Source organism: Salmo salar, chromosome ssa29 (genome assembly GCF_905237065.1).
Source record: "Salmo salar chromosome ssa29, Ssal_v3.1, whole genome shotgun sequence".
NCBI lineage: Eukaryota > Metazoa > Chordata > Actinopteri > Salmoniformes > Salmonidae > Salmo > Salmo salar.
In genome coordinates, this window is record NC_059470.1 from 29811262 (window position 1) to 29827082 (window position 15821).

The window sequence follows — 15821 nt, forward strand, 5'->3', positions numbered from 1 at the left end:
TAAGAACACATTCTTATTTTCAATGACGGCCTAGGAACAGTGGGTTAACTGCCTTGTTCAGGGGCAGAACGACAGATTTTTACCTTGTCAGCTCGGGGATTCAATCTTGCAACCTTATGGTTAACTAGTCCAATGCTCTAACCACCTGCTTTACATTGCACTCCATGAGGAGCCTGCCTGTTACGCGAATGCAGTAAGAAGCCAGGGTAAGTTGCTAGCTAGCATTAAACTTATCTTATTAAAAAAAATCAATCAATCATAATCACTAGTTAACTACACATGGTTGATGATAATACTAGTTTATCTAGCCTGTCCTGCGTTGCATATAATCGCTTAGGTACACGTTGCTCCAACCATAAACATCAATGCCTTTCTTAAAATCAATACACAAGTATATAATTTTAAACCTGCATATTTAGTTAATATTGCCTGCTAACATGAATTTCTTTTAACTAGGGAAAATGTGTCACTTCTCTTGCAACAGAGTCAGGGTATATGCAGCAGTTTGGGCCGCCTGGCTCGTTGCGAACTGTGAAGACTATTTCTTCCTAACAAAGATAGCCGACGTCGCCAAACGGAGGATGATTTAACAAAAGCGCATTTGCAAAAAAGCACAATCGTTGCACGACTGTACCTAACCATAAACATCAATGCCTTTCTTAAAATCAAAGAAGTATATATTTTTAAACCTGCATATTTAGCTAAAAGAAATCCAGGTTAGCAGGCAATATTAACCAGGTGAAATTGTGTCATTTCTCTTGCGTTCATTGCAAGCAGAGTCAGGGTATATGCAACAGTTTGGGCTGCCTGGCTCGTTGCAAACTAATTTGCCAGAATTTTACGTGATTGTGACATAACATTGAAAGTTGTGCAATGTAAGAGGAATTTTTAGACTTAGCGATGCCACCCGTTAGATAAAATACGGAACGGTTCCGTATTTCACTGAAAGTAAAAATGTTTTGTTTTGAGATGATAGTTTCCGGATTGGACCATATTAATGACCAAAGGCTCGTATTTCTGTGTGTTATTATGTTATAATTAAGTCTATGATTTGATAGAGCAGTCTGACTGAGCAGTGGTAGGCAGCAGCAGGCTCGTAAGCATTCATTCAAACAGCACTTTCGTGCGTTTTGCCAGCAGCTCTTCGCTGTGCTTCAAGCATTGCACTGTTCATGACTTCAAGCCTATCAACTCCCAAGATTAGGCTGGTGTAACTGATTTGAAATGGCTAGCTAGTTAGCAGGTGCGCGCTAATAGCGTTTCAAACGTCACTCGCTCTGAGACTTGGAGTAGTTGTTCCCCTTGCTCTGCATGGGTAACGCTGCTTTGAGGGTGGCTGTTGTCGATGTGTTCCTGGTTTGAGCCCAGGTCGGAGCGTGGAGAGGGATGGAAGCTATACTGTTACACTGGCAATACTAAAGTGCCTATAAGAACATCCAATAGTCAAATGTATATGAAATACAAATCGTATAGAGAGAAATAGTCCTATAATTCCTATAATAACTACAACCTAAAACTTCTTACGTGGGAATATTGAAGATTCATGTTAAAAGGAACCACCAGCTTTCATATGTTCTCATGTTCTGAGCAAGGAACTTAAACGTTAGCTTTCTTACATGGCACATATTGCACTTTTACTTTCTTCTCCAACACTTTGTTTTTGCATTATTTAAACCAAATTGAACATGTTTCATTATTTATTTGAGGCTAAATTGATTTTATTGATGTATTATATTAAGTTAAAATAAGTGTTCATTCAGTATTGTTGTAACTGTCATTATTACAAATAAATAAAAAATAAAAAAATTGGCCGATTAATCGGTATAGGCTTTTTTGGTCCTCAAATAATCGGTATCGGTATCGGCGGTGGAAAAATAATAATAATCATAATCGGCCGACCTCTAATTCAAATCACCGACAGACACATTCAAATCACCGACAGACACATTGACATCAATGCCCCACAGCCGCAAGCCTACAAGCTGCACCTCTCTCTCACACTCCCTTCTGTCACTCCTACACACCAGATGAGGAACTGAGGCTGGCAGGGATCATTTTGCATATGTAAATTCCGGCACAAGCGAAACATGAGTCATTTATCCGACCGACCGACCAACCAGGGGACATTAGACATTAGTCAGCACAATTAACCAAGTTTCACTGGCTACTAATGAAATTTGGTCACATCGCCACACAGCTTCCAGGCATAAATCAGATTGGCTGTTATGCGTATCCACGGCGGAGTGGACCAACTGCCTCCAGACCCATTATTACTGGCCCGTTCCACGGCAGTACAATGGAGCTGATCCCCCCCTCACACACACCCCTCCAGACCCATTATTACTGGCCCGTTCCACGGCAGTACAATGGAGATGATCCCCCCCCCCCCCACACACCCCTCCAGACCCATTATTACTGGCCCGTTCCACGGCAGTACAATGGAGCTGATCCCCCCCTCACACACACCCCTCCGGCAGTACAAGCCCCCTTCCATATGATCATCTGCATATGCTCATATAGTTAGCTGCTAATTACACTAAACGTGTGCATATTCACAAGCAGCCGCCCCCAGGAGCTACAAGAGGCTTGAACCTGTTCCAAGTCTTTTACCTCTCTCTCTCCATCTCTCTCTCTCTCTCTCTGTCTCTCCCTATCCGTCTCTCTCTCCATCTCTCTCTCCGTCTCGCTCTCTCATCTCTCTCTCTCCATCTCTCTCTCTCTCCATCTCTCTCTCTCTCTCGCTCAGCGGTACTGCTCCAGAACAGTCACAGAATGCCCCCTTCTTTAAGATATTAAGCTTGGCTGCTCCTGAGTTCTTGGCTTTTCCTGCTACAGGCTTCTAGGCCCTGGGACCACAGTACTGACGCTACCCTACTCTCTCACACCAGGAATACACACATGCTTCTGAAACACACACGCTTCTGAAACACACACACACACATATATGTGCTTCTCAAATACACACACACACGCGTGCGCACACACTTCTCAAATACACACACACACACACACACACACACACACACACACACACACACACACACACACACACACATACACACACACACACACACACACACACACACACACACACGCTTCTCAAACAACCGTATCAACGGTAAATGTATGTTCTTCATTTCTCCTCATCTCTTCATTATGTCTGACTGCATAAAACACCTCAGTATTCTGACACATTTGTTTTATGCATAAAAAAAAACAGAGACTCTAAAAACTGAGATCGTCAAAGGAAATTGAAATCGGAGTGAAACAAATCGCTGCGTGGGTTGTTTCCTTTAAACTGAGTGACTGTATGGGGAGAGAACCAGGTTGTTTCCTTTAAACTGAGTGACTGTATGGGGAGAGAACCAGGTTGTTTCCTTTAAACTGAGTGACTGTATGGGGAGAGAACCAGGTTTTTCCTTTAAACTGAGTGACTGTATGGGGAGAGAACCAGGTTGTTTCCTTTAAACTGAGTGACTGTATGGGGAGAGAACCAGGTTGTTTCCTTTAAACTGAGTGACTGTATGGGGAGAGAACCAGGTTGTTTCCTTTAAACTGAGTGACTGTATGGGGAGAGAACCAGGTTGTTTCCTTTAAACTGAGTGACTGTATGGGGAGAGAACCAGGTTGTTTCCTTTAAACTGAGTGACTGTATGGGGAGAGAACCAGGTTGTTTCCTTTGAACTGAGTGACTGTATGGGGAGAGAATTAGTGTGGACTGTATTACAACGATGTGTATCTCTAACCTAACATTAAAACCATTAAAAAGATCACTGACCGACACTAGCCTACACCTCATCCCAAATTAAATGAAAGAGGGAAAAACGAAATGAAGTACTGGAGGGGAGGCACAGGAAGACAAGAGAATAAGCAGGGTATGAGTGTTTTAGTTTTAATAACAGGATGTGGGAGGTTGTGCTTGTCACATCCTAATGGCTGTGAATCCAAGCCAAGCGTACCTGCTGCTACGATTACAAACCCATCGTCCCTCTCTCTCTCTCTCTTTACATTTCAGTCATTTAGTAGACACTCTTATCCAGAGCAACATACAGTAGGCAGTGAATACATTCTCGTACTTTTCTCCCGTGGGAATCAAACCCTCAACCCTGGTGTTGCAAAACCCCAAGCTCTACCAACTGAGTCTGTCCCTCTATCTATAGCTATCCCTCTCTCAATCTAGGTCAGTCTGATGTGACGAAAAACTGAGAACAATAACCCTAGCACATATGAAAATCACCCAGCTGTTTGACACACACCAGATGGTAGAGGAAGGAAGGTGCGCGTCCACATTTGTACTGTCTCTTAATGAAGGTCTGCAGGGCCAGAGGAGTCCTAGTCTATTCCATGTGAAAATGAGATGCGTACGACTATGGTAATGCATCTGTGCCTGTATAATCACACAGGCTACTGCTGCTAGGCCATTTCATTAACTTCCATTCATCACACACCAACCACATATCAAACACCACATTTACAATTTCTCCAAAATACATCCATTTCCTTCCGTTAAAAACGAAGAAAAAAAAGAGAATCCTACTCGACTGTCTGGTGTGTACAAAGTCATTCTGTTCACCCGACCGTGGTATTCAATGATTGGGATTTGGAAATAACCTAAGTGTGTGTGTGCATGTGTAAGGGATCTTCTCTTTAGTAATAACTACTACTTGGATTACTAGGCCGTCTTATGTATTCAACCAGACTCATATTTTTCCCATTTCGACCTTTAGTCTGATTGGTAAAGCAGTGAGACTGTCCTCCTGACTACGTCCTATAGAGATCTACAGGAAATTAACATTAAAATGCAGGAAGATAGGCTTGTTGCAATTCTCTCTCTCTCTCTCTCTCTCTCTCTCTCTCTCTCTCTCTCTCTCTCTCAGGATTTTAAATCATCTGACTTCCATCTATTAGAAAAGAGACTTATTGAGGTAGAAACCATAAAAAATGAAGGAGGGAAATTTAATCCCTGAAATATTGATTTTCCCATTAATATCAGATAGGTAGAGGGTGATGAGGCTGGGTGGAAATGACACATCGTCGACCCGAAGAGAGGCTGGAGACAATCTTCCTGCTGGATATGCCTGCCTGCCCGGAGAGAGTTATAGGGAGGTTTCACCTCTATTTCTCTCCCTGCCCCTCACCCTCTCTTCCTCGCTCTCTCCCTGCCACTCACCCTCTCTTCCTCACTCTCTCCCTGCCACTCTCCCTCTCTTCCTCAGTTTCTCCCTGCCGCTCTCCCTCTCTATCTTTCTCCCTGCCGCTCTCCCTCTCTATCTTTCTCCGTGCCCCTCTCCCTCTCTTCCTCTATCTCTCTCCCTGCCGCTCTCGCTCTCTTCCTCGCTCTCTCCCTGCCGCTCTCCCTCTCTTCCTCACTCTCTCCCTGCCGCTCTCGCTCTCTTCCTCGCTCTCTCCCTGTCGCTCTCCCTCTCTATCTCTCTCCCTGCCGCTCTCCCTCTCTTCCTCGCTCTCTCCCTGCCGCTCTCACTCTCTTCCTCGCTCTCTCCCTGCCGCTCTCCCTCTCTTCCTCGCTCTCTCCCTGCCGCTCTCGCTCTCTTCCTCGCTCTCTCCCTGCCGCTCTCCCTCTCTTCCTCACTCTCTCCCTGCCGCTCTCCCTCTCTTCCTCACTCTCTCCCTGCCGCTCTCACTCTCTTCCTCACTCTCTCCCTGCCACTCTCCCTCTCTTCCTCACTCTCTCCCTGCCGCTCTCGCTCTCTTCCTCACTCTCTCCCTGCCGCTCTCACTCTCTTCCTCACTCTCTCCCTGCCGCTCTCCCTCTCTTCCTCACTCTCTCCCTGCCGCTCTCGCTCTCTTCCTCGCTCTCTCCCTGCCGCTCTCCCTCTCTTCCTCACTCTCTCCCTGCCGCTCTCACTCTCTTCCTCACTCTCTCCCTGCCACTCTCCCTCTCTTCCTCACTCTCTCCCTGCCGCTCTCGCTCTCTTCCTCGCTCTCTCCCTGGCGCTCTCCCTCTCTTCCTCGCTCTCTCCCTGCCGCTCTCGCTCTCTTCCTCGCTCTCTCCCTGCCGCTCTCCCTCTCTTCCTCACTCTCTCCCTGCCGCTCTCACTCTCTTCCTCACTCTCTCCCTGCCACTCTCCCTCTCTTCCTCACTCTCTCCCTGCCGCTCTCCCTCTCTTCCTCGCTCTCTCCCTGCCACTCTCCCTCTCTTCCTCACTCTCTCCCTGCCACTCTCCCTCTCTTCCTCACTCTCTCCCTGCCACTCTCCCTCTCTTCCTCACTCTCTCCCTGCCGCTCTCCCTCTCTTCCTCGCTCTCTCCCTGCCACTCTCCCTCTCTTCCTCACTCTCTCCCTGCCACTCTCCCTCTCTTCCTCACTCTCTCCCTGCCGCTCTCCCTCTCTTCCTCACTCTCTCCCTGCCGCTCTCACTCTCTTCCTCACTCTCTCCCTGCCACTCTCCCTCTCTTCCTCACTCTCTCCCTGCCGCTCTCCCTCTCTTCCTCGCTCTCTCCCTGCCACTCTCCCTCTCTTCCTCACTCTCTCCCTGCCACTCTCCCTCTCTTCCTCACTCTCTCCCTGCCACTCTCCCTCTCTTCCTCACTCTCTCCCTGCCGCTCTCCCTCTCTTCCTCGCTCTCTCCCTGCCACTCTCCCTCTCTTCCTCACTCTCTCCCTGCCACTCTCCCTCTCTTCCTCACTCTCTCCCTGCCACTCTCCCTCTCTTCCTCACTCTCTCCCTGCCACTCTCCCTCTCTTCCTCACTCTCTCCCTGCCACTCTCCCTCAGTTTCTCCCTGTCGCTCTCCCTCTCTATCTCTCTCCCTGCCACTCTCCCTCTCTTCCTCACTCTCTCCCTGCCGCTCTCGCTCTCTTCCTCGCTCTCTCCCTGCCGCTCTCCCTCTCTTCCTCGCTCTCTCCCTGCCACTCTCGCTCTCTTCCTCGCTCTCTCCCTGCCGCTCTCCCTCTCTTCCTCACTCTCTCCCTGCCACTCTCCCTCAGTTTCTCCCTGTCGCTCTCCCTCTCTATCTCTCTCCCTGCCACTCTCGCTCTCTTCCTCACTCTCTCCCTGCCGCTCTCCCTCTCTTCCTCGCTCTCTCCCTGCCACTCTCCCTCTCTTCCTCACTCTCTCCCTGCCACTCTCCCTCTCTTCCTCACTCTCTCCCTGCCGCTCTCCCTCTCTTCCTCACTCTCTCCCTGCCGCTCTCCCTCTCTTCCTCGCTCTCTCCCTGCCACTCTCCCTCTCTTCCTCACTTTCTCCCTGCCCCTCTCCCTCCATCGCTCTCCCTGCCCCTCTCCCTCTATCTCTCTCCCTGCCCCTCTATCTCTCTCCTTCTTTCTCTCTCCTTGCCCCTCTGCTTCTCTTCTCCTATCCCTTCTTCTTCCCCCTATTGCCTTTCTCTCTAGTAGCACCTTGATTAAGGTTGTAATGATGAAACGTGCTTTCAGCTGTGGAAGATGTTGAATCGTATAAGAAGCACTAATACACGATGTTGTGAGTTTTAAATGCAGTTAAACTATAAGCCTTTACACAGAAGAACCATGGGGCTGTCTCTTGTTTTGTGTTCATTCCTGTGGCCATTGGCTCGATGTGTTTTATACACACCAATACACGTGTTATTATACAATCAAATTTCAATAAAATGTATTAATACAGCCCTTTTTACATCAGCCGATGTCACAAAGTGCTACACAGAAACCCAGCCTAAAACCCCAAACAGCAAGCAATGCAGATGTAGAAGCGCTTTTATATATATTCTGTTATTCTGTCTCTGCCGCCTTTACCTTCTCCTGTTGTAAGTACATTGATGTACTGAAACGCCTTGCATTGTTTTTGATAATAACCAATTACAGCTTTTACTCTTCATTTTCAATTGTCCTCCAAGACTGGCAGTATAGGTCAAACACATCCTCAATCCCCTATCGAGGCTTGCTTTAAACCCAGGCTAATGTGCTTTATATCGCAGGCGCGTGCGTGCGTGCGAGCGCACACAGTAATAATATTGCTGTAATAATAAGAATATTCATCATCACAGTAAAACAAAACCAACGCGGAGTCGTCAGACAAACTGAAGGTCCAGTAGCATTGCCTTAAGAACAGGACTGAGAGCGAGAAACGACGCAGCCATGTTCTGTGAGAAAAATACTGACGAAACTCACTGCAATTACATTTTTCCATCTTTTCTCATCATTTCCTTTTTTGGGGTTTTTAACATCGTTAAATGGAGTGTTGCGTAGCTTATTAGTAATACACCATTTGTAGCAAACATGAATTTTACTACATAGCATTGAACCCATTGCTCCCAAATCACCACTATTCAGATAAATGTTTAAAGGTGTCAAATAGGCTATATCAAGTTTAATTCTCAGACTCATTAATGCACAAAAATTAACAAATGTAATTCGTTGGAAATATCCTTAAAATATGCAAGTCATAGTTCCAAACCACTATTGCAGCATAATAATAATAATAATAATAATAATAATAATACTTTAATACAAATATTTATCAAAATAATTGTATCCAAAATTGTACAATGGTAAAAATTATTTCTGCAATCTTCATTTTTGCTTTAGTCCAACAGTCCTTAATTTAAAAAGATCGTATATCCATAAAATATAAACGGTGGTTGCATTTGTTTCAAAAGTTATTTATCTAGCTAAAGAACTACAAATACCCGAAAATAGCTCAAATGATTTCCCCTTAAATCAAAGCAAAAACAAAGAAATGTAAAAATCGTCCTAATACGCCGAAGAAGAGAAAGCCGTAGTTGAAATCCAGTAGAAATCATCAAGCTGCTGATGTCCCCTAGAAAGAGCGAGCGGAGAGCGCAAACACACACACACAACCTACATACCGGAGTTTGAAGCTGCCTCTCGTGTCCCGGTGGGGTTTTTTTCTCTCTTAATGCAAGCGATCGATGTCCCTGTCACTGTCGTGTCCCAATCCCAGCCAAGACTCTACCTCAAACCAGCCATCAGGCAAAAAACCTACCACAGCCCCTCTCCTCACCTCTCCTCTGTACCCCAAGTTACACTAAACAATCAGCATGCATAGACAAGTCACCACCGAAGCCTGGGCTAAAACCTCATCACTGGCAATGGAAGGACAATTCATTATATGGAGAAAAAATATGAACCCACCAAAGCGAATGAATGGGGAGAACATGAATCTTACGTTACGGCAATAGGACAGGAGTAAAGAAAATACAGAACACATAATGAAGAGTTTGGGCCTCTTATGCTCTTTTTTTCCCCAATGCCGGTTTTTAATATTTTATCAAAAAGATTTAAGAACCGTGAGTTTCTGGATCCAGGGGACCTGCGTGCTATCAGTAGCCCAACGACTGGTATCCTCCACCGGCGACACAGCCACCCACGCCTCGGTACATGGCTACTCCTTTACACGCAGCAGGTAATTGGGATTTGTAGGACCATTATACATTGAATACACATTGAATCTCAATAGTATAATCTAAAAAGACAGTACATGCATCTATCTAAACAATATATAAGCGTGACGGTGTAAATCGTGTTGCTCTACACGTCGCTTTAGAATTTATACGGTGTTAAACGTAACAATAACGTGAGGAAGATAGCGACATAAGAAAATATATGAATGGATACATTGTAGCCTAAATGCCGAACCGTCAGGTCCAGCTTTTACAAGTGGTCCAGCACTGAAACCAGGCAGAACTCTTTGACCGGGTGGAAACAACAGGGATAAAACATTCACATATCCTAGACCACCAGAGATCGGACCTTGTTACGTCTAGTCTAGCGCCGTAATTAACCAAGCCACACCGGGGAAATACGTCATATCATGTAACGATTTGTTTTACGTTGTATTTCACAGATCGTATGACATACGATCGGAATCAGACAAACCTTAGCAAACTTTGAGAGCAGATTTGGCCGAGGCAGCAATGACACTCACGTAAAGGCTTTCGACTGGCCCGTGACAATTCTCTGCTAGTAAAACCAAAGCAGGACTTCAACAAACACCTCAATATGCGATGTTTTCCAAGGCAAAGCTAGGCTGGGCTATTGCCGAAAACATACCGCATGAAAACAGCTGTTATACGCTGAACGCTATGTCAAAGATTCTGACGGATCCACTTAAAAAGATATTCAACATTTGACCTGAATTGAACACCCACTACTCAATAAAAGTTATACAAAAAACTTACTTTCTACCCCCCGCAGTCCGTTCCCTTTCGTCTCCTGTTTTTGGTTTGAAAACAAAGTCACATCCAATGGTTGCGAAATATGATAACACAAAAATGAAAAAAGGGGAAAAAAATGTATAATCCTCCCAACTTTATTGAAAAAAAATAAACATACAAAATGGCAAGCGGTATGAAAGCTATCCTTTGGGTCCGATCGGTGAAAGATGTCTCGACTGCAGCCTCTCAGTTTCGGTTGTGGAGGGGTCGAGAAACGGCGGAAAGGAAATGAAAATCCGATATGTCTTTATTCTGCTAATTATTATCGTTTTAGCCCTGTTTAAAAAAATGGCTGATTAAGTTGAGTGCGCATGTCTTTGTGTGTCTATTCCCGATATGCACTCTGGGAATGGAAGAGAAAGGGCGAATGAGAGAGGGTGGGAGAGAGAGGAAGAGAGAGAGAAACAGAGAGAGAGAGGTGTAATTAGCGAGCTGATCAACAGTCTCCACATTGCAAATGACGCACCGAGCCCCTGTCCAGAGCAAAGGCCGTAGAACGGAACGCGTCAGATAGACCAAAGTGATCTTAACGGGGGAAATGTTTTACGGTTTTACCGGTCAGTCCAAAGACATACACAACAACAAATAGCCATTTCCTGTTAACCAAATAGGGTATAGAATTAGAGATAATTCATCCTTTTTTTATATAAAGGTCCGCAGATGAGGAAAAACTATAGGCGGATATTCCACCCTGTGCAAGGCACATATAAAATATAGAATTATGTTAAAGCTGTTCAGAATGTCAGTATATATTCCAAATGTATTGATGCGTTTGCTTATTTTGATATCCTGATTGTATTAAATATATAGGATAATATTTGATGTACTGGATTTAAATATGTGGAATCTTGAGAGATGCACAGAATGAAGAGGCTTACATAGAACCGTGTTTCAGATAGAGACTAATTGAACGTGTTTAAATGTGTTGTAAATGTGTAAACCGATTGAATACCGTATGTAAACAAGGACATGTTGTCAATATTGAACACAATATCGATATGTTTATTACATAGTTGTAAAACTATGACAGAACAAAAAAAGCATATGTCTGGCTACGAAAAGCTGAAGAGAGCAGGCGTTTAGGCCTATACAGCGGGGGAACACGCCGGCCTTATCCAAAAGGTGGGTATGTATGATATTTATTTACATATCAAATAAATCTCAATATCATAACTTCATGCAAAGTCAATTAATAAAGTCTAAATTATAAGGCCTACATTACGTTCTTCCTTCATCATGTTTTAAGAGTATTTAAAAGGTTAAATATTGTAGCATGGATTTGACTTGTTGTAGAGCATTGAAGAGCATAGTTTGGTCTACGCGTCTATGGATGTCAAGAACATAGCAACATTTATATGACGTACTAGAAGATAAGCCTAATGAATAAGCTACATTATAAGAAACGAACCAGTCATTAGAAGATATAGGTTAAAATAACAACATGTTTATAATGTGTTTTTGTTGTTGTGACGATACGATGGTAAACATTTATCTCGTGATTAATAGAAAGTAGCCTATAGCCTACACAAGCATCACCTTAGAAGAAGAAAAAAAAATACAAATACATGAGCATCAAAGCCACCCACATAGGATGACTGGGCTTTATAGATCCATGCATAACACCTCAGGCAATGTAAGACCCATTGAATCCAACACACCATTCAAAACAATACATGTATAATAGGCCTATTCATTGCATTAGTCCGTTTAACTATGCTCCTTCCACCTTGACCCTTTTAACTTAACTTGATCTCTCTCTCTCCAGTCGCTATCGGGAGAAAGACCTTAACATGGTCTTCATCGTGTAGGGAAGCAGGAGATCGCTTCTCCTTCATGAAAAAAATCGAAGGGGGTGAATTGACTGAGCTGGGTTTTGGGATCCTATGATAAGGCTGCTGGCAGCCAATACATCCTACTGCAGTAGCCTACAACTGAACCAGACCTCCACCGACCCAGCCCGAACCAAGCTCGACCCAGGGCTGCTGTTTCCCGGACTACTAGGGCTGTGACCTGTGTTAAATGTAGTCAGCCGAGGCGTCACTTTTCGGAAATCTGAGGCTGTGGCTTTTTAGAGTCCTCCAGGGATTCCAAACTGCTCTTCCCGGAGAGGCGACTCACTCAGCGGACAGGAGAAGCCAGACAAGCCGCTGCCTGGTTGGAAAACCAGCATGGAGCAAGAGGCAATGAGGCAATGGACAGCTTTTCTGGTCTCGCAGAATCTTAAGGCTATAATAACAAACCTGGTGCGATGGACTAAAGGTTGTTCTGAATGTTTAACTATTGATTGATTTTATTTTTAAGTGGTCACTTATTTTCTTGCGAAGACGCAGACTAATACACTCGTAGCAGGCGACTGTGAGGGACTTGTCCATATATTGCAGACATCCACTTGTCTTTTCTTTTGTTTTCACGGTGAAAGAAGAAAGTAAGGCGGATTTAAGGGCCTGGTACCCCTTATCTTAACCTTATGCATTTGTAAATCCCCCGGTCGCCTCCCTCTCGCTGTTCCAGCAGACGATGCTCTTTCTCCGGAGGCTGCTTGACAAAAGACCAAGTTAACTAACATTTCGCCCCATTTCCATATCTCAGAATCCCCAATTAATTACAGATTATCTGTAAACTCAGAGAGTGTGTGTGTGTGTGTGTGTGTGTCCCCAGGTTAGACTGAAGGGTGAAATAAAACGATAAAAAAGGACCGTACGTTGCCACTTGAGCTTATATCAGAACGACCATTTGCAAGTGTTTAATTTTCAAACGAATACGAATAAAAATATAACTACTATTGCTTTTTGTGAATTGTTATTACAATAATAATACAATAATATAGGATCACATTCTTGACGCTTTCTCCCTGGACCATTGTTTGCCATTGCTTTGAGGCATGTTCAGCCCTCGGTAGCGGTCTGACTCCTGCCATAAGGACTGGGAGGTTAGGGGTTCTCCCTTGTTTCAAATCTGATGCTTTTAGTCCAAAGCACCGGCGCCCTCTGGGGTCCGTTAGGTCACGACTGGGGAAGTTTGACCCTTTCCTCAAAACACACAGCCCCACTGGCAAACCCTCTATACCCATCATACATCTCCCTTAGGCTACACACAGACCCATAACCAGAATATCCCCAACACAAGTCACAACACGCAGAGAAGCAACAGCACACGTGCAGCGTGTGTAAGCGACGGAAACACACAAGGACTCAAGGAGGTAATGTTAAATAAAAAATAGTTTTCCTTTATCAAAATCCATAAATATCAATGGACAAATATAGCCCCAAAATAATGGAATTTATGGTCAAATCAAGTGCATCAAACTGGTCAGAATTTAATCACATATCAAAATTCATGTCAATTCCACATTAGAATATTGCGTGGCAGTGCACAGTGAATTTGAATAAAACAAAACCTTGCGATACTAACTAATTAATTCCTCTAAATTATATACAACTTGTTCATATAGTTTCACTTGCAAAATACGTTTGCCGGGAGAAGCAAATAATATTCCCATACTTTGCGTTACACATTACGTACAGACATAACTCCACAGAGAAATCTAAAATTTCTTCTCCTCCCATTCAAACACCGAATAATGTCCGATACAAATGAACTTTTCCCCCACATTAACCCAACCTAAAACTTCTCGACGTTTTAATGGCATGGACCTTAAACCAGACAACTCGAATACATAAGCACACAATCAGTTTATAACTTTGAATATTCCTTCCTTTAAATTCCCAAAAGCATATACCCATGCAGCAACAAAAGAGAAATAAAAACTATACCTTTGGTAAAATAGCATTCCGTTTCTCTTTTCTGTCTCTTACTCGTACGCTCAGTAGCAATCCGCTTATAGCGTATGGAATCTGTTTTGAAAATGCCTAGATTTTTGGCACATTGTCATTGAAAAGAGGGGAGCGAAGTGTTGCCGCTACAGAATAGGGGAAATGAGTCCGTATTGGACGCAGCCTCCCCTCTACATGGACTTATCCAACTTTAATTTAATATTCCGCAATGTGAAGGTATATAATTCAAGGAGAATTTCAGAGGAAGGAACCGCTTTGTGTTTTTTCAGTATTTCATCGGCAGGAGAGGAGGACAATGCTTTTGTGTCTATTATCTGTCCCCTCTCTCTTGTTTTATCTGTCCCGGTCAATTTTGATATTTCACAAGCAAAACAAAATATGTTTACTTGTTTGTATTTAGATCACTTGCCAATAACTCCCGTCTCATCTGTGGCTCGTGTCACGCTGGAATCATTCCTAACATAAAATCGAGACCGATAAACGCTTGTTTGTAAAACACTGAGTCAAAAATCAATGTACTGGGACATTTCAATCGATTATATAAACGAAAATCTATAGGCAACATGAGGCCGATATCAGCCCACTCTTCTGCTCTCTTCAGAGAGGAAAAAGGAGATGAAAAAGAGAAAAGAGGGAAAGACAGCTACAGGGTTTAAAACGAAGCTTACATTAATGTTCTATAGCGGGGTGACTACTCTGTGGCTATATGTCAGAGTACTTCCAGATGGGAGATGATAGGGCAAGCCTTGAAGACAACAATTAGACTATAGTACGTAATCAAAGCGATCACACGGATTACGGCTACATTTAAAGGGTCAACTAGAGCAATTCCAGCCAATATCACATTTCAGCATCACATCACATCACATTAATCAGCCGTTTCTCGACGGCCTCTCACCAGGCATTAATCAAAAATGGTGAATCAAATCAGGGGCAATCTATTCACTGGTTGCATTGTTACCAGGAGATAAGAAAACAGCAACCCAACACGCTCGTTTATTGCATAAACTGTGCATTAATAATATGCGATATGCTATTAGGGAAAGAAGGGGGGGGTGGGGTAGAATCACGAGGTGTCAATCATCTAACATTTACATGGAATCACAGCTGCTCGCGTCTCGGGACTGTAGGGGAGGGGTGCGCGAGCAGGCACATGCAGTGCGTGAGAGGGTTTAAGGAGGTGTATGGAGGGGTAGAGGTGTGTCCACGCACGCGGTGCCATTCTGTTTATTTGATAAGAGGAAATCAATGGAACAGATTGTAAAGCCTTTACCAGGGCCAGACGCGCGTGCAGCCTGCACGGTGTTCCCGGGTTTAAAACGGGGGCTTGGTGAAAAGTGACTTCCAGAACAGTGGCGCGCGAACGGGTCGATCTGGTGAGGAAATTTACAAGAAACTGTACACTCATAGGTTACACTTGACAACACTTGATCACCCCCACGACACACACACACACACACACACACACACACACACACACACACACACACACACACACACACACACACACACACACACACACACACACACACACACACACACACACACACAAATCCCTCCATCTCTTTATCCCCATCCAACCCTCCTTCCATTTAATCTCCCTCGCCCTTGTGCCCCTTCCCACTTGGCCCTTGGTCCTCGCTGTGCGCGAGTTTTTCATTCTTGATCCCTCTTTAATAGACACGTGCGCAGGAGTGTCCTCTATATAAATCTATCTCCTCTAAAAGGGCCTCTGCCATATACCTCTACATACCAGACGCAACCCTGATCCAAACCACAAATAGCCGATAGCACAATAATGTACAAGTAACGTGAATTCTACAGAAATATGATGGTGATGATAAGACAATCTGGTCA

General features: G+C 44.3%; 1 protein-coding gene across 6 annotated transcripts in view; it reads right to left on the reverse strand.

Annotated features, from left to right (window-relative positions):
* The window catches only part of LOC106590546 (zinc finger homeobox protein 4), a 180579-nt gene extending 166333 nt beyond the window's left edge, over window positions 1–14246 (reverse strand). For 2 of the 6 annotated variants that reach the window (XM_045710975.1, XM_045710974.1), the window contains exon 1: window positions 10135–10677. The gene's annotated coding sequence lies outside the window, so the exon portion shown is untranslated. Of the gene's footprint in view, window positions 1–8802; window positions 9565–10134; window positions 10680–13943 lie in introns of those variants that run through there. The other 4 variants (XM_014181654.2, XM_045710976.1, XM_014181653.2 and 1 more) reach the window with 4 other exon arrangements.
* Between the last annotated feature and the right edge of the window lie 1575 nt (window positions 14247–15821).